The sequence below is a fragment of the Chiloscyllium plagiosum genome, unplaced genomic scaffold (genome assembly GCF_037043375.1).
Source record: "Chiloscyllium plagiosum isolate Xiang-an unplaced genomic scaffold, Cpla_swu_hap1 HiC_scaffold_1, whole genome shotgun sequence".
Classification (NCBI taxonomy): domain Eukaryota; kingdom Metazoa; phylum Chordata; class Chondrichthyes; order Orectolobiformes; family Hemiscylliidae; genus Chiloscyllium; species Chiloscyllium plagiosum.
The window spans coordinates 173481689-173500725 of record NW_028270139.1 but is presented as its reverse complement, the minus strand read 5'-3'; the positions used below and the strand labels follow the sequence as shown (position 1 = coordinate 173500725).

The 19037-nt window shown below is 48.7% G+C and overlaps 1 long non-coding RNA gene across 2 annotated transcripts in view; it reads right to left on the bottom strand.

The window, feature by feature from the left end:
* Positions 1–10678, bottom strand: part of LOC148152296 (uncharacterized) — a 157246-nt gene extending 146568 nt beyond the window's left edge. The window contains exon 1 of one of the 2 annotated variants that reach the window (XR_015760528.1): positions 10647–10678. This is a non-coding gene — a long non-coding RNA (uncharacterized LOC148152296). Of the gene's footprint in view, positions 1–10543 lie in introns of both variants that reach the window. The other variant, XR_015760533.1, reaches the window with a different exon arrangement.
* Between the last annotated feature and the right edge of the window lie 8359 nt (positions 10679–19037).

Below are 19037 nucleotides of genomic sequence, written 5' to 3'. Positions count from 1 at the left end.
TACAGTGGGATAGAGAGAGATAGAGTACAGTGGGATAGAGAGGGATATAGCACAGTGGGATAGAGAGGGATAGAGTACCGTGGGATAGAGAGGGATAGAGGACAGCGGGATAGAGAGGGACAGAGCACAGTTGGGGAGAATGGGATAGAGCACAGTGGGATAGAGAGGGAGAGATCACAGTGGGATAGAGAGGGAAAGAGCACAGTGGGGGAGAATGGGATAGAGCACAGTGGGATAGAGAGGGATAGAGCACAGTGGGATAGAGAGGGATAGATTCAGTGGGATAGAGAGGGATAGAGCACAGTGGGAGAGAGAGGTAGAGCACTGTGGGATAGAGAGGGATAGAGCACAGTGGGGGAGAATGGGATAGAGCACGGTGGGATAGAGAGGGATAGAGTACAGTAGGGGAGAATCGGATAGAGCACAGTGGTATAGAGAGGGATAGAGCACAGTGGGATAGAGAGGGATAGAGCACAGTGCCGGAGAATGCGATAGAGCACAGTGGGATAGATAGGGATAGAGCACAGCGGGGGAGAATGGGATACAGCACAGTGGGATATAGAGGGATAGATCACATTGGGAAAGAATGCGATAGAGCACAGTGGGATATAGAGGGATAGAGCACAGTGGAATCAGTGATTGAGCACAGTGGGGAAGAATGGGATAGAGCACTGTGGGATAGAGCACAGTGGGATACAGGGATAGAGCACAGTCGGATAGAGAGGGAGAGAGCACAGTGGGATAGAGAGGGAAAGAGCACAGTGGGGGAGAATGGGATAGAGCACAGTGGGGGAGAATGGGATAGAGTACAGTGGGGGAGAATGGGATAGAGTACAGTAGGATCGAGAGGGATAGAGCACAGTGGGGGAGAATGGGATAGAGCACAGTGGGGGAGAATGGGATAGAGTACAGTAGGATAGAGTTGGATAAGGCACAGTAAGACAGAAAGGGATAAGGCACATTGGGAGAGACAGAGCGATAGAGTACTGTTGGATTGAGAAGGAAAGAGCACAGTGCTGGAGCTTTATCTCTCTCTATTCCACTGTGCCCTATACCTCTCTATCCCACTGGGCTCTATTCCTCTCTATCCGACTTTGCTCTATCTCTCTCTATCCCGCTGTACTCTATCTCTCTCTATCCCACTGTACTCTATCCCTCTCTATCCGACTGTGCTCTGTCCCTCTCTGACCCACTGTACTCTATCCCTTTCTATCCCACTGTGCTCTATCCCATTCTCCCCCACTGTACTCTATCCCTCTCTATCCCACTGTGCTCTATCCCATTCTCCCCCACTGTTCTCTATCCCTCTCTATCCCACTGTACTCTATCCCTCTCTATCCCACTGTGCTCTATCCCTCTCTATCCCACTGTGCTATATCCCATTTTCCCCCCACTGTACTCTATCCCTCTCTATCCCACTGTGCTCTATCCCTCTCTATCCCACTGTGCTCTATCCCATTCTCCCCCACTGTGCTCTATCCCTCTCTATCCCACTGTGCTATATCCCATTCTCCCCCACTGTGCTCTATCCTTCTCTATCCCACTGTGCCCTATCCCTCTCGATCAAACTGTACTCAATCCCATTCTCCCCCACAGCACTCTATCCCTCTCTATCCCACTGTGCTCTATCCCTCTCTATCCCACTGTGCTCTATCCCTCTCTATCCCACTGTGCTCTATCCTGCTCTATCCCACTGTGCTATATCCCATTCTCCCCCACTGTGTTCTATCCCTCTCTATCCCACTGTGCTATATCCCATTCTCCCCCACTGTGCTCTATCCCTCTCTATCCCACTGTGCTATATCCCATTCTCCCCCACTGTACTCTATCCCTCTCTATCCCACTGTGCTCTATCCCTCTCTATCCCGCTGTGCTCTATCCCTGTCTGTCCCACTGTGCTCTATCCCATTCTCCCCACTGTGCTCTATCCCTCTCTATCCTACTGTGCTCTATCCCTCTCTATCCCACTGTACTCTATCCCTCTCTATCCCATTGTGCTCTATCCACCCCTCTCTCGCTCGCTGTTCTTAATCCCTCTCTATCCCGCTGTGCTCTCTCCCTCTATATCCCGCTCTTCTGTATCCCTCCATCCCAGTGTGTTCCATCCTTTCATCCCACTGCGATCCATTCCTCTATCCCACTGTTCTCTATTTGTCTATCCTACACTCCTCCATCTCTCTATCCCACTGTGCTCCTTCCTTCTATCCCAGGTTTCTCTCTGTATATCCCACTGTGCTCTAACCCTCCATCCTACTGTGCTCAATCTCTCTATCCCACTCTGTTCTATCTCACTATCCACCTATCTATTCCACTGTGCTCCATCCCTCTCTTCCACCATAATCCATCCATCTTACTGTGCTCTATCCATGTATCCCACTGTGCTCCATCCCACTATCCCATGGTGTTCCATACCTCAAAACGTCTGTGCCCCATCCATCTATCTCACTGTGCTCCATGCCTCCATCACACTGCACACCAACTCTCTATCACACTGTGTTCGACACCTCTATTCCACCGTGGTCTGACTCTCCATTCCACTCTTTCTCTCTTGCATTGTGCTCCATCCCTCTATCCCACTGTGCTCCATCCCTCTGTCCCACTGTGCTCCATCCCTCTGTCCCACTGTGCTCCATCACACTATCCCACTGTGCTCCATCACACTATCCCACTGTGCTTCATCACACTATCCCAGTGTGCTCCATCACACTATCCCACTGTGCTCCATCCCTCTGTCCCACTGTGTTCTATCCCACTGTGCTCCATCCCTCTGTCCCACTGTGCTCCATCACACTATCCCACTGTGCTCCATCACACTATCCCACTGTGCTCCAACCCTCTGTCCCACTGTGCTCCATCACACTATCCCACTGTGCTCCATCACACTATCCCGCTGTGCTCCATCACACTATCCCACTGTGCTCCATCCCTCTGTCCCACTGTGCTCCATCACACTATCCCACTGTGCTCCATCCCTCTGTCCCACTGTGCTCCATCACACTATCCCACTGTGCTCCATCACAATGTCCCACTGTGCTCCATTACACTATCCCACTGTGCTCCATTACACTATCCCCCTGTGCTCCATCGCACTATCCCACTGTGCTCCATCCCTCTGTCCCACTGTGCTCCATCCCTCTGTCCCACTGTGCTCCATCACACTATCCCACTGTGCTGCGTCACACTGCCCCACTGTGCTCCATCACACTATCCCACTGTGCTCCAACCCTCTGTCCCACTGTGCTCTATCCCACTGTGCTCCAACCCTCTATCCCACTGTGCTCCATCCCTCTGTCCCACTGTGCTCTAACCCTCTATCCCACTGTGCTCTATCCCTCTCTAACCCACTGTGCTCTATCCCATTCTCCCCCACTGTACTCTATCCCTCTCTATCCCTCTCTACCCCACTGTGCTCTATCCCATTCTCCCCCACTGTACTCTATCCCTCTCTATCCCTCTCTATCCCACTGTGCTCTATCCCATTCTCCCCCACTGTTCTCTATCCCTCTCTAGCCCACTGTACTCTATCCCATTCTCCCCCACTGTGCTCTATCCCTCTCTATCCCACTGTGCTCTATCCCTCTCTATCCCACTGTGCTCTATCCCTCTCTATCCCACTGTGCTATATCCCATTTTCCCCCCACTGTACTCTATCCCTCTCTATCCCACTGTGCTCTATCCCTCTCTATCCCACTGTGCTCTATCCCATTCTCCCCCACTGTGCTCTATCCCTCTCTATCCCACTGTGCTATATCCCATTCTCCCCCACTGTGCTCTATCCTTCTCTATCCCACTGTGCTCTATCCCTCTCGATCAAACTGTACTCTATCCCATTCTCCCCCACAGCACTCTATCCCTCTCTATCCCACTGTGCTCTATCCCTCACTATCCCACTGTGCTCTATCCCTCTCTATCCCACTGTACTGTATCCCTCTCTATCCCACTGTGCTTTTTCCCATTCTCCCCCACTGTGCTCTATCCCTCTCTATCCCACTGTGCTCTATCCCGCTCTATCCCACTGTGCTATATTCCATTCTCCCCCACTGTGCTCTATCCCTCTCTATCCCACTGTGCTATAGCCCATTCTCCCCCACTGTGCTCTATCTCTCTCTATCCCACTGTGCTATATCCCATTCTCTCCCACTGTACTCTCTCCCTCTCTATCCCACTGTACTCTATCCCTCTCTATCCCACTGTTCTCTATCCCTCTCTATCCCACTGTACTCTATCGCTCTCTAACCCACTGTGCTCTATCCCTCTCTATCCCGCGGTGCTCTATCCCTCTCTATCCCACTGTGCTCTATCCCATTCTCCCCCACTGTGCTCTCTCCCTGTCTGTCCCACTGTGCTCTATCCCATTCTCCCCCACTGTGCTCTATCCCTCTCTATCCTACTGTGCTCTATCCCTCTCTATCCCACTGTACTCTATCCCTCTCTATCCCATTGTGCTCTATCCACCCCTCTCTCGCTCGCTGTTCTTAATCCCTCTCTATCCCGCTGTGCTCTCTCCCTCTATATCCCGCTGTTCTGTATCCCTCCATCCCAGTGTGTTCCATCCTTTCATCCCACTGCGGTCCATTCCTCTATCCCACTGTTCTCTATTTGTCTATCCTACACTCCTCCATCTCTCTATCCCACTGTGCTCCTTCCTTCTATCCCAGGTTTCTCTCTGTATATCCCACTGTGCTCTAACCCTCCATCCTACTGTGCTCAATCTCTCTATCCCACTCTGTTCTATCTCACTATCCACCTATCTATTCCACTGTGCTCCATCCCTCTCTTCCACCATAATCCATCCATCTTACTGTTCTCTATCCATGTATTCCACTGTGCTCCATCCCACTATCCCATGGTGTTCCATACCTCAAAACGTCTGTGCCCCATCCATCTATCTCACTGTGCTCCATGCCTCCATCACACTGCACACCAACTCTCTATCACACTGTGTTCGACACCTCTATTCCACCGTGGTCTGACTCTCCATTCCACTCTTTCTCTCTTGCATTGTGCTCCATCCCTCTATCCCACTGTGCTCCATCCCTCTGTCCCACTGTGCTCCATCCCTCTGTCCCACTGTGCTCCATCACACTATCCCACTGTGCTCCATCACACTATCCCACTGTGCTCCATCACACTATCCCAGTGTGCTCCATCACACTATCCCACTGTGCTCTATCCCTCTGTCCCACTGTGTTCTATCCCACTGTGCTCCATCCCTCTGTCCCACTGTGCTCCATCACACTATCCCACTGTGCTCCATCACACTATCCCACTGTGCTCCAACCCTCTGTCCCACTGTGCTCCATCACACTATCCCACTGTGCTCCATCACACTATCCCGCTGTGCTCCATCACACTATCCCACTGTGCTCCATCCCTCTGTCCCACTGTGCTCCATCACACTATCCCACTGTGCTCCATCCCTCTGTCCCACTGTGCTCCATCACACTATCCCACTGTGCTCCATCACAATGTCCCACTGTGCTCCATTACACTATCCCACTGTGCTCCATTACACTATCCCCCTGTGCTCCATCGCACTATCCCACTGTGCTCCATCCCTCTGTCCCACTGTGCTCCATCCCTCTGTCCCACTGTGCTCCATCACACTATCCCACTGTGCTGCGTCACACTGCCCCACTGTGCTCCATCACACTATCCCACTGTGCTCCAACCCTCTGTCCCACTGTGCTCTATCCCACTGTGCTCCAACCCTCTATCCCACTGTGCTCCATCCCTCTGTCCCACTGTGCTCTAACCCTCTATCCCACTGTGCTCTATCCCTCTCTAACCCACTGTGCTCTATCCCATTCTCCCCCACTGTACTCTATCCCTCTCTATCCCTCTCTACCCCACTGTGCTCTATCCCATTCTCCCCCACTGTACTCTATCCCTCTCTATCCCTCTCTATCCCACTGTGCTCTATCCCATTCTCCCCCACTGTTCTCTATCCCTCTCTAGCCCACTGTACTCTATCCCATTCTCCCCCACTGTGCTCTATCCCTCTCTATCCCACTGTGCTCTATCCCTCTCTATCCCACTGTGCTCTATCCCTCTCTATCCCACTGTGCTATATCCCATTTTCCCCCCACTGTACTCTATCCCTCTCTATCCCACTGTGCTCTATCCCTCTCTATCCCACTGTGCTCTATCCCATTCTTCCCCACTGTGCTCTATCCCTCTCTATCCCACTGTGCTATAGCCCATTCTCCCCCACTGTGCTCTATCCCTCTCTATCCCACTGTGCTATATCCCATTCTCTCCCACTGTACTCTATCCCTCTCTATCCCACTGTACTCTATCCCTCTCTATCCCACTGTTCTCTATCCCTCTCTATCCCACTGTACTCTATCGCTCTCTAACCCACTGTGCTCTATCCCTCTCTATCCCGCGGTGCTCTATCCCTCTCTATCCCACTGTGCTCTATCCCATTCTCCCCCACTGTGCTCTATCCCTGTCTGTCCCACTGTGCTCTATCCCATTCTCCCCCCCTGTGCTCTATCCCTCTCTATCCTACTGTGCTCTATCCCTCTCTATCCCACTGTACTCTATCCCTCTCTATCCCATTGTGCTCTATCCACCCCTCTCTCGCTCGCTGTTCTTAATCCCTCTCTATCCCGCTGTGCTCTCTCCCTCTATATCCCGCTGTTCTGTATCCCTCCATCCCAGTGTGTTCCATCCTTTCATCCCACTGCGATCCATTCCTCTATCCCACTGTTCTCTATTTGTCTATCCTACACTCCTCCATCTCTCTATCCCACTGTGCTCCTTCCTTCTATCCCAGGTTTCTCTCTGTATATCCCACTGTGCTCTAACCCTCCATCCTACTGTGCTCAATCTCTCTATCCCACTCTGTTCTATCTCACTATCCACCTATCTATTCCACTGTGCTCCATCCCTCTCTTCCACCATAATCCATCCATCTTACTGTGCTCTATCCATGTATCCCACTGTGCTCCATCCCACTATCCCATGGTGTTCCATACCTCAAAACGTCTGTGCCCCATCCATCTATCTCACTGTGCTCCATGCCTCCATCACACTGCACACCAACTCTCTATCACACTGTGTTCGACACCTCTATTCCACCGTGGTCTGACTCTCCATTCCACTCTTTCTCTCTTGCATTGTGCTCCATCCCTCTATCCCACTGTGCTCCATCCCTCTGTCCCACTGTGCTCCATCCCTCTGTCCCACTGTGCTCCATCACACTATCCCACTGTGCTCCATCACACTATCCCACTGTGCTCCATCACACTATCCCAGTGTGCTCCATCACACTATCCCACTGTGCTCTATCCCTCTGTCCCACTGTGTTCTATCCCACTGTGCTCCATCCCTCTGTCCCACTGTGCTCCATCACACTATCCCACTGTGCTCCATCACACTATCCCACTGTGCTCCAACCCTCTGTCCCACTGTGCTCCATCACACTATCCCACTGTGCTCCATCACACTATCCCGCTGTGCTCCATCACACTATCCCACTGTGCTCCATCCCTCTGTCCCACTGTGCTCCATCACACTATCCCACTGTGCTCCATCCCTCTGTCCCACTGTGCTCCATCACACTATCCCACTGTGCTCCATCACAATGTCCCACTGTGCTCCATTACACTATCCCACTGTGCTCCATTACACTATCCCCCTGTGCTCCATCGCACTATCCCACTGTGCTCCATCCCTCTGTCCCACTGTGCTCCATCCCTCTGTCCCACTGTGCTCCATCACACTATCCCACTGTGCTGCGTCACACTGCCCCACTGTGCTCCATCACACTATCCCACTGTGCTCCAACCCTCTGTCCCACTGTGCTCTATCCCACTGTGCTCCAACCCTCTATCCCACTGTGCTCCATCCCTCTGTCCCACTGTGCTCTAACCCTCTATCCCACTGTGCTCTATCCCTCTCTAACCCACTGTGCTCTATCCCATTCTCCCCCACTGTACTCTATCCCTCTCTATCCCTCTCTACCCCACTGTGCTCTATCCCATTCTCCCCCACTGTACTCTATCCCTCTCTATCCCTCTCTATCCCACTGTGCTCTATCCCATTCTCCCCCACTGTTCTCTATCCCTCTCTAGCCCACTGTACTCTATCCCATTCTCCCCCACTGTGCTCTATCCCTCTCTATCCCACTGTGCTCTATCCCTCTCTATCCCACTGTGCTCTATCCCGCTCTATCCCACTGTGCTATATTCCATTCACCCCCACTGTGCTCTATCCCTCTCTATCCCACTGTGCTATAGCCCATTCTCCCCCACTGTGCTCTATCCCTCTCTATCCCACTGTGCTATATCCCATTCTCTCCCACTGTACTCTATCCCTCTCTATCCCACTGTACTCTATCCCTCTCTATCCCACTGTTCTCTATCCCTCTCTATCCCACTGTACTCTATCGCTCTCTAACCCACTGTGCTCTATCCCTCTCTATCCCGCGGTGCTCTATCCCTCTCTATCCCACTGTGCTCTATCCCATTCTCCCCCACTGTGCTCTATCCCTGTCTGTCCCACTGTGCTCTATCCCATTCTCCCCCACTGTGCTCTATCCCTCTCTATCCTACTGTGCTCTATCCCTCTCTATCCCACTGTACTCTATCCCTCTCTATCCCATTGTGCTCTATCCACCCCTCTCTCGCTCGCTGTTCTTAATCCCTCTCTATCCCGCTGTGCTCTCTCCCTCTATATCCCGCTGTTCTGTATCCCTCCATCCCAGTGTGTTCCATCCTTTCATCCCACTGCGATCCATTCCTCTATCCCACTGTTCTCTATTTGTCTATCCTACACTCCTCCATCTCTCTATCCCACTGTGCTCCTTCCTTCTATCCCAGGTTTCTCTCTGTATATCCCACTGTGCTCTAACCCTCCATCCTACTGTGCTCAATCTCTCTATCCCACTCTGTTCTATCTCACTATCCACCTATCTATTCCACTGTGCTCCATCCCTCTCTTCCACCATAATCCATCCATCTTACTGTGCTCTATCCATGTATCCCACTGTGCTCCATCCCACTATCCCATGGTGTTCCATACCTCAAAACGTCTGTGCCCCATCCATCTATCTCACTGTGCTCCATGCCTCCATCACACTGCACACCAACTCTCTATCACACTGTGTTCGACACCTCTATTCCACCGTGGTCTGACTCTCCATTCCACTCTTTCTCTCTTGCATTGTGCTCCATCCCTCTGTCCCACTGTGCTCCATCACACTATCCCACTGTGCTCCATCCCTCTGTCCCACTGTGCTCCATCACACTATCCCACTTTGCTCCATCACACTATCCCACTGTGTTCCAACCCTCTGTCCCACTGTGCTCCATCACACTATCCCACTGTGCTCCATCACACTATCCCACTGTGCTCCATCACACTATCCCACTGTGCTCCATCCCTCTGTCCCACTGTGCTCCATCACACTATCCCACTGTGCTCCATCCCTCTGTCCCACTGTGCTCCATCACACTATCACACTGTGCTCCATCCCTCTGTCCCACTGTGCTCCATCACACTATCCCCCTGTGTTCCATCACACTATCCCCCTGTGCTCCATCACACTATCCCACTGTGCTCCATCACACTATCACACTGTGCTCCATCCCTCTGTCCCACTGTGCTCCATCACACTATCCCCCTGTGTTCCATCACACTATCCCACTGTGCTCCATCACAATGTCCCACTGTGCTCCATTACACTATCCCACTGTGCTCCATCCCTTTATCTCACTGTGCTCCATCACACTATCCCACTGTGCTCCATCCCTCTGTCCCACTGTGCTCCATCACACTATCCCACTGTGCTCCATCACAATGTCCCACTGTGCTCCATCACACTATCCCACTGTGCTCCATCCCTCTGTCCCACTGTGCTCCATCGCACTATCCCACTGTGCTCCATCCCTCTGTCCCACTGTGCTCCATCCCTCTGTCCCACTGTGCTCCATCACACTATCCCACTGTGCTGCATCACACTGCCCCACTGTGCTCCAGCACACTGTCCCACTGTGCTCCATCACACTATCCCACTGTGCTCCAACCCTCTGTCCCACTGTGCTCTATCCCACTGTGCTCCAACCCTCTATCCCACTGTGCTCCATCCCTCTGTCCCACTGTGCTCTAACCCTCTATCCCACTGTGCTCTATCCCACTTTGCACTTTCCCTCTCTCCCATTGTGCTCCATCCCCCATCCCACTGTGTTCCCTCTCTCTATCCCACTGCACTCCCTCTCTCTATCCCGCTGTGCTCTCTCCCTCTATATCCCGCTGTTCTTTATCCCTCTATCCCACTGTGTTCCATCCTTTCATCCCACTGTGTTCCATCCCTCTATCACTCTGTGTTCCATCCCTCTATCCTTCTGTGCTCCATCCCTCTATCCCTCTGTGCTCCATCCACTAACACACTATGCTCTAAATCTCTATCCCACTGTGCTCCTAACTCTCTATCCCAGTGTTTTGTTAAACATTTTTACAGAGTGGTGAGGAGAGAAGGTGAGGTGAAGTGAGGGCTGCCAGGAAGGTAAGTTTTCCCACTTAAAAAGGGACTTACCTCAGGAGTTGGGCCTCCATTTTAACAGAGCAGCGAGGAGAGGGGTGGAGAGAACCGAGGGCTGCCAGGCAGGGTACGTTTTCTCACCTAAAAAAGGACTTACCTCGGGAGTCGGGCCTCCCCTTTTACAGAGAGGCGAGGATAGAGGGCGGAGAGAAGCGAGGCCTGCCGGGAAGGGAGAGTGCGAGAACTGTTTTTAAAGGAGCAGCAGAGGGAGGAGGCCACAGTGAGGAGCAGAGGCTGCTGGGTATATGTGAGAGGTAATTTCGGTTTAAACTTTAAGATGTGCCTGGACCACAGACTGATCTATAATAAAAGACAAAACTTTTGTTTCTTTTCTAACAACATTTTATATACTCAAAAGTAGAATAGTTTAAATTGTGCAGAAGGCTGACAATTTGTGAGCAGAGTAAAAAAAACAAACAGGCCCTTGATTGATGAAACCATTAACACAGGCAGGGAAGGATGAGTCCTTGACTGATAAGACTGCAGGATAGGGAAACGACTCGAGAGACATCTGCTACAGATTGATAAGACCCGTTAGCACAGACAGAGAAGAATAAGTCTTTGACTGATAAGACTACAGGGTGAGAAAAACAACAACTTTAGAGACTCTGAAGACATTTGTGCAGACTTTGTGATAAGAGTGCAAATTGGAGAATAATGATTTTTTTAAGAATGTGAACCTCATGGCTCGTTACAGCCAAGGAGGGGAGGGACTTGTACTGTATATAATGGGAGACTTTGTAAGCCTCAGCGCGCCTTTTTGTTTTCAAGGGTGCCCAACTCTGCAGACTTGTTAATAAAACTTTGTTTTCCTGAATTTGTCTAGAGCGATTATTGAGAAGCGATTTTCGTTTCTAACAGTATATATTTGACCAGCGGCTGAATCCCGAGACACTACACGTATAGTGTCTCCCACCCGCTCTCGTCCTATAACCAAACTAAAGGACTCTCGTGTGTTGCTAAGGTAAGGCTTTTCAATTTATATTTGTCATGTATCATGTGATCGATTGAAAGGTTACTGTGAGTTGGTTAGTTGAATAAGAACTTAGAGAAGTAGTAGAAATTATTTAATACTTGTATAAATTATTAAAATAAGTAGAGATGGCTGGGCAGGTGATGTGCTGTAGCTGTATGATGTGGGAGCTGGCTGATCCCATTGTGAGCGGCAGTGACCACATCTGCAGCATATATCGGTTGCTGGAAGAACTTCGGAGCAGAATTGATGATCTGGAAGCTGAGCTTCAAAATCTGGGATGGGGGAGAGTTACCTGTTCGCTTTGTTTCAGGAGGCAGTCACACCCGGTAGATTAAGTAATTTAAATTCAGAAAATGATCAGGGACAACAGGGTGTGACTGTAAGTGAGGCAGGTAGAGGGATTCTGAGTTCAGGAGTAGCTAAGCTAGCCAGTAATATTATAAATGATAGTAAAAGTTTCTTTCAATACATATGAAACAAACAAGAGGCAAAAGTAAGCATTGGGCTGCTCCAAATTGATGCAGGAAGGCGAGTGCTGGGAGAGAAGGAAATAGTCGGAGAACTTAATAAATACTTTGTGTTGGTCTTCCCAGTGGAAGACATAAGTAATATCCCAACAATTCAGGAGAGTCAGGGGGCAGAGTTGAGTATGGTAGCCATTACAAAAGAGAAAGTGCTAGAAAAGCTAAAAAGTCTAAAAATGGATAAATCTCCTGGCCCCAATGGGCTCCATCCTAGAGTTCTGAGGGAGGGGGCTGAGGAAATAGTGGAGGCGTTGCTTATGGTCTTTCAAAAGTCACTGGGGTCAGGGAATGTCCCAGATGATTGGAAAATCTCTGTTGTAATCCCCTTGTTCAAGAAAGGAACAAGACAAAAGATGGAAAATTATAGGTCGATTGGCTGAAACTCAGCTGTTGGCAAAATTCTTGAATCCACCATTAAGAACGAGATTTCTAAATTCTTGGAAGTGCAGGGTCTGATTAGAAAAAGTCAGCATGGATTTAGTAAGGGGAAGTCGTGCCTGACAAACCTGTTAGGATTCTTTGAAGAGGTAACTAGTAGGTTAGACCAGGGAAACCTAGTGGATGTCATCTGTCTAGACTTCCAAAAGGCCTTTGATAAGGTGCCTCAAGGAGGCTGCTGAGTAAGGTGAGGGCCCATGGTGTTCGAGGTGAGCTACTAGCATGGATTGAGGATTGGCTGTCTGAACGAAGGCAGAGAGTTGGGATAAAAGGTTCTTTTTTGGAAGGTTCTTTTGTCTTTACGGTGACAAGTGGCGTCCTGTAGGGTTCAGTATTGGGACCGCAGCTAGTTCACTTTATATATTAATGATCGAGATGAAGGGACTGGAGGCATTTTGGTGAAGTTTATCGATGATACAGAGAATATACAACATAGAACAATACAGTGCGGAACAGGACCTTCAGCCCTCGATGTTGAGCTGGCCTGTGAACTAATCTAAGCCCATCCCCCTACACTATCCCATCATCATCCATGTGCTTATCCAAGGACTGTTTAAATGCCCCTAATGTGGCTGAGTTAACTACTTTGGCAGGCAGCTGAAAATGTGTTGCAGGAAGGGCTTATGCCCGAAACGTCGATTCTCCTGTTCCCTGGATGCTGCCTGACCTGCTGCGCTTTTCCAGCAACACATTTTCAGCTCTGATTTCCAGTATCTGCAGACCTCACTTTCTCCTCTACATTTGCAGGCAGGATTTTTCACGCCCTTACCACACTCAGAGTGAAGAATCTGCCTCTAACATCAGTCTTACATCTATCACCTCTCAATTTGCAGCTTTACAAGCCAACATCATCATCCTCGGAAAAAGACTCTCACTGTCCACCACCCTGTCTAATCCTCTGATCATTTTGTATGTCTCTGTTAAATTGCTTGCTAGCCTACTTCTCTTCAATGAGAACAGACCCAAGTCCCGCAGTCTTTCCTCATAAGACCTTCGCTTCAGACCAAGCAACATCCTGGTAAATCTCCTCTGCACCTTTTCCAAAGCTTCCACATCCTTCCTGTAATGGGGCGACCAGAACGACACACAATACTCCAAGTGAGGCCGCACTGATGTTTTGTACAGCTGCAGCATGACATTACGGCTCCGAATCTCAATCCCTCTACCAATGAAACCTAACACACCATATGCCTTCTTAACAGCACTATTCACCTGGGTGGCAACTTTCAGAGATCTGTGTACATGGACTCCAAGATCCCTCTGCACATCCACACTACCAAGAATCTTTCCATTGACCCAGTACGCTGCCTTCCTGTTATTCTTCCCAACGTGAATCACCTCACATTTAGCTGCATTGAACTCCATTTGCCACCTCTCAGCCCAATTTTGCAGTTTATCCAAGTCCCCCTGCAACCTGTAACTTTCTTCCAAACTGAGGGTGGTGGTGGAGGGATGCTTTTCAAACTGGAGGCCTGTGACCAGTGGAGTGCCACAAGGATTGGTGCTGGGCCCTCTACTTTTTGTCATTTACATAAATGATTTGGATGCGGACATAAGAGGTACAGTTAGTAAGTTTGCAGATGACATCAAAATTAGAGGTGTAGTGGACAGCGAAGAGGGTTACCTCAGATTATAACAGGATCTGGACCAGATGGGCCAAGGGGCTGAGAAGTGGCAGATGGAGTTTAATTCAGATAAATGTGAGGTGCTGCATTTTGGGAAAGCAAACCTTAGCAGGACTTATACACTTAATGGTAAGGTCTGAGGGAGTGTTGCTGAACAAAGAGACCTTGGAGTGCAGGTTCATAGCTCCTTGAAATCATGCTTGACTAATCTTCTGGAGTCTTTTGAGGATGTAACTCTGAAGATGGACAAGGGAGATCCAGTGGATGTAGTGTACCTAGACTTTCAGAAAGCCTTTGATAAAGTCCTACATGGGAGGTTAGTGAGCACAATTAGGATGCATGGTATTGGGGGCAAAGTACTGACTTGGATTGAAAGTTGGTTGGCTGACAGGAAACAAAGAGTGGTGATAAACGGCTCCCTTTTGGAATGGCAGTTGGTGACCAGTGGGGTCCTGCAGGGATCAGTACTGGGACCGCAGCTTTTTACAATATACATTAATGATATAGATGATGGTATTAATAGTAATATTTGCAAATTTGCTGAGTGGCAGGCTGAAATGTGAGGAGGATGTTAGGAGATTACAGGGTGACCTGGACAGGTTAGGTGAGTGGACAGATGCATGGCAGATGCAGTTTAATGTGGATAAATGTATGGTTATCCACTTTGGTGGCAAGAACAGGAAGGCAGATTACTACCTAAATGGAGTCAATTTAGATAAAAGGGCAGTACAAAGAGATCTGGGTGTTCTTGTACACCAGTCAATGAAGGTAAGCATGCAGGTACAGCAGGTAGTGAAGAAAGCTAATAGCATGCTGGCCTTCATAATAAGAGGGATTGCGTATAGAAGCAAAGAGGTTCTTCTGCAGCTGTACAGGGCCCTGGTGAGACCGCACCTGGAATATTGTGTGCAGTTCCGGTCTCCAAATTTGAGGAAAGACATTTTGGCTATTGAGGGAGTGCAGCGTCACGAGGTCAATTCCTGGAATGGTGGGACTATATTATGTTGAAAGACTGGAGCGACTGGGCTTGTATACCCTTGAGTTTAGAAGACTGAGAGGGGATCTGATTGAGATGTAGAAGATTAATAAAGGATTGGACACTCTGGAGGCAGGAAACATGTTTCCGCTGATGGGTGAGTCCCGAACCAGAGGACACAGCTTAAAAATAAGGGGTAGGCCATTTAGGACAGAAATGAGGAGAAACGTCTTCACTCAGAGAGTGGTGGCTGTGTGGAATGTTCTGCCCCAGAGGGCAGTGGAGGCCCAGTCTCTGGATTCGTTTAAGAAAGAGTTGGATAGAGCTCTCAAGGATAGTGGAATCAAGGGTTATGGAGATAAGGCAGGAACAGGATACTGATTGAGGATGATCAGCCATGATCATATTGAATGGTGGTGCTGGCTCGAAGGGAAGAATGGCCTACTCCTGCACCTATTGTCTATTGAAAGTGGAGTCGCAGGTAGATAGGATAGTGAAGAAGGCGTTTGGTATGCTCTTCTTTATTGGTCAGAGTATTGAGTACAGGAATTGGGAGGTCATGTTGTGGCTGTACAGGACATTGATTAAGCCACTGTTGGAATATTGTGTGCAATTCTGGTCTCCTTCCTATCAGAAAGATATTGTGAAACTTGAAAGGGATCAGAAAAGATTTACAAGGATGTTACAGGGTTGGAGGATTTGAGCTACAGGGAGAGGCTGAACAGGTTGGGGCTGTTTTCCCTGGAATGTCGAAAGCTGAGGGGTGACCTTATAGAGATTTACAAAATTATGAGGGGCATGGATAGGATAAATAGGCAAAGTCTTTTCCCTGGGGTTGGGGAGTCCAGAACTAGAGGGCATAGGTTTAGGGTGAGAGGGGAAAGATGTAAAACAGACCTAAGGGGCAACTTTTTCACACAGAGGGTGGTACGTGTATGGAATGAGCTGCCAGAGGATGTGGTGGAGGCTGGTACAATTACAACATTTAAGAGGCATTTGGATGGGTATATGAATAGGAAGGCTTTGGAGGGATATGGGCTGCGTGCTGGCAGATGGGACTAGATTGGGTTGGGATATCTGGTCGGCATGGACGGGTTGGACCGAAGGGTCTGTTTCCATCCTATACATCTCTATGACTCTATGATCTCACATTTAGCTGCATTGTACTACATTTGCCACCTTTCAGCCCAATTCTGCAGTTTATCTAAGTCCCCCTGCAACTTGCAACATTCTTCCACACTGTCCACCACTCCATCGACTTTAGTGTCATCTGCAAACTTACTAACTTATTCATCTGTGCTTGCGTCCAAGTCGTTTATAAAAATGACAATCAGCATTGGTCCCAAAACAGATCCTATTGGCACACCACTAATAACTGGAGTCCAGGCCGAATATCTTCCATCAACTCGCTGCCTTCTTACAGAAAGCCAATTTCTAATCCAAACTGCTAAATCAACCTCAATCCCATGCCTCTGCATTTTCTCCAACAGCCTCATCTCCATGCTTGGTCACCTTCTCAAGAAACTCAATGAGGTTTGTGAGACACAACCTGCCCTTGGCGAATCCATGTTGACTATGTCCAATCAAATTGTTGCTTGCTAGATGATTATAAATCCTATCTCTTATAATCCTTTCCAAAACTTTTCCTACAACAGAAGTAAGGCTCACTGGTCTATAATTACCTGGGTCATCTCTACTGCCCTTCTTGAACAAGGTCACAACATTTGCAATCCTCCAGTCCTCTGGCACTAAACCTGTAGATAATGACGACTCAAATATCAAAGCCAAAGGCTCTGCTATCTCCTCCCTAACTTCCCAGAGAATCCTCGGATAAATCCCATCCAGCCCAGGGGATTTACCTACTTTCACACCTTCCAGAATTGATAACATCTCCTCCTTACTAATCTGAGTGAAAACAGATGAGAAATATTCATTTATTACCTCTCCAATCTCCACAACTTCCCACTTCTGTCTTTGACTGGCCCTATTCCTATCCTAGCTGAAAATGTGTTGCTGGAAAAGCGCAGCAGGTCAGGCAGCATCCAGGGAACAGGAGAATCGACATTTCGGGCATAAGCCCTTCTTCAGGAATGTCCGAAACGTCGATTCTCCTGTTCCCTGGATGCTGCCTGACCTGCTGCGCTTTTCCAGCAACACATTTTCAGCTCTGATCTCCAGCATCTGCAGTCCTCACTTTCTCCTATTCCTATCCTAGTCATCCTTTTATTCCTCACATACCTTTCGAAAGCTTTAGGGTTCTCTTTTATTCTCCCTGCTAAAGACACCTCATGTCCCCTCCTTGCTCTTATTAACTCTCTCTTTAAATCCTTTCTCTCTACTCTGTAACTCTCCATCGCCTCATCTGAACTATCTCATCTCATCGTCACATAAGCCTCCCTCTTCTGCTTAAAAAGAGATACAATTTCTTTTGTAAACCACGGTTCCCTTACCTTATCACATCCTCCTTGCCTGATAGGGACTTACCTATCAAAGACACGCAATATCTGTACCTTAAACCAGTTGCACATTTTGACTGTGCCCATCCTCTGCATTTTGCTGCCTCATTCCATGCCTCCTAAATCTTGCCGAATCGCATTATAATTGCTCTTGCCCTATGCCCTATTCCTTTCTATCGCAAAACTAAACATAACTGAATTATGGTCACTCTCCAAAGTGCTCACCTACAACTAAGTCAAACACCTGGCCTCAATCAAAAACCAAGCACCAGATCCAGTGTGGCTTCCCCTCTTGTTGCCCTTCGACGTACTGTGTCAGGAAACCTCCTGTACACATTGGACAAAATGTGATCCATACGACATTCTAGACTTCTAGCATTTCCACTCAATGTTGGGGAAGTTAAAGTCTCCCATAATGACTACACTGTTCCTTACAAATTTAGATGGACAGGCAGGTAGGACTGAGGAGGTGGGAAGGCTGCAGAACAATTTAAACAGTTTAGGAGAGTGGTCCTGGAAATGGATGATGAAATTCAACGTGAACAAGTGCGAGGTTTTGCATTTTGCAAAAAAGAATACAGGCATGGACTGTTTCTTAAACGGTGAGAAAATTCACCAAGCCAAAGTACAAAGGGATTTGGGAGTGGTAGTCCAGGATTCTCTGAAGGTTAACTTGCAGATTGAGTCCGTGATTAAGAAAGAGAAAGTAATGTTGTCATTTATCTCAAAAGGGTTGGAATGTATAAGCAGCGATGTGCTTCTGAGACTTTATAAAGCTCTAGTCAGACCCCATTTAGAATACTGTGTCCAATTTTGGACCCCACACCGAAGGAAAGACATACTGGCACTGGAGCACGTCCAGCGGAGATTCATACGGATGATCTCTAGAATGGTGAGCCTAACATATGATGAATGGCTGAGGATCGTGGGATTGTATTCATTAGAGTTTAGAAGTTGAGGTGAGATCTAATAGAAACTTACAAGACAATGCAAGGCTCAGAAAATGTGGATGCTGGGAAGTTGTTTCTGTTAGGTGGGGAGACCAGGACTGTGGGCACTGCCTTAGAATTGGAGGGGGGGTCAATTTAGAACAGAAATGAGGAGACATTTCTTCAGCCAGAGAGTGGTGACCCTGTGGAATTCATTGCCACAGAGCGCACTGGAGGCTGGGACATTAACATAGAACATAGAAAAGTACAGCACAGGACAGGCCCTTCGGCCACGAAGTTATGCCGATGATTATTCCTAATGTAAAATAAAATAACCTAACCTATGCACCCCTCAATTCACTGCTGTCCATGTGCATGTCCAGCAGTAGCTTAAATGTCCCCAATGACTCTGCTTCTACCACCACAGCTAGCAACGCATTCCATGCATTCACAACTCTCTGCGTAAAGAACCTACCTCTGACATTCCCTCTATACCTTTCTCCTAATATCTTAAAACTATGACACCTCATGCCAGTCAATCCTGCCCTGGGGAAAAGTCTCTGG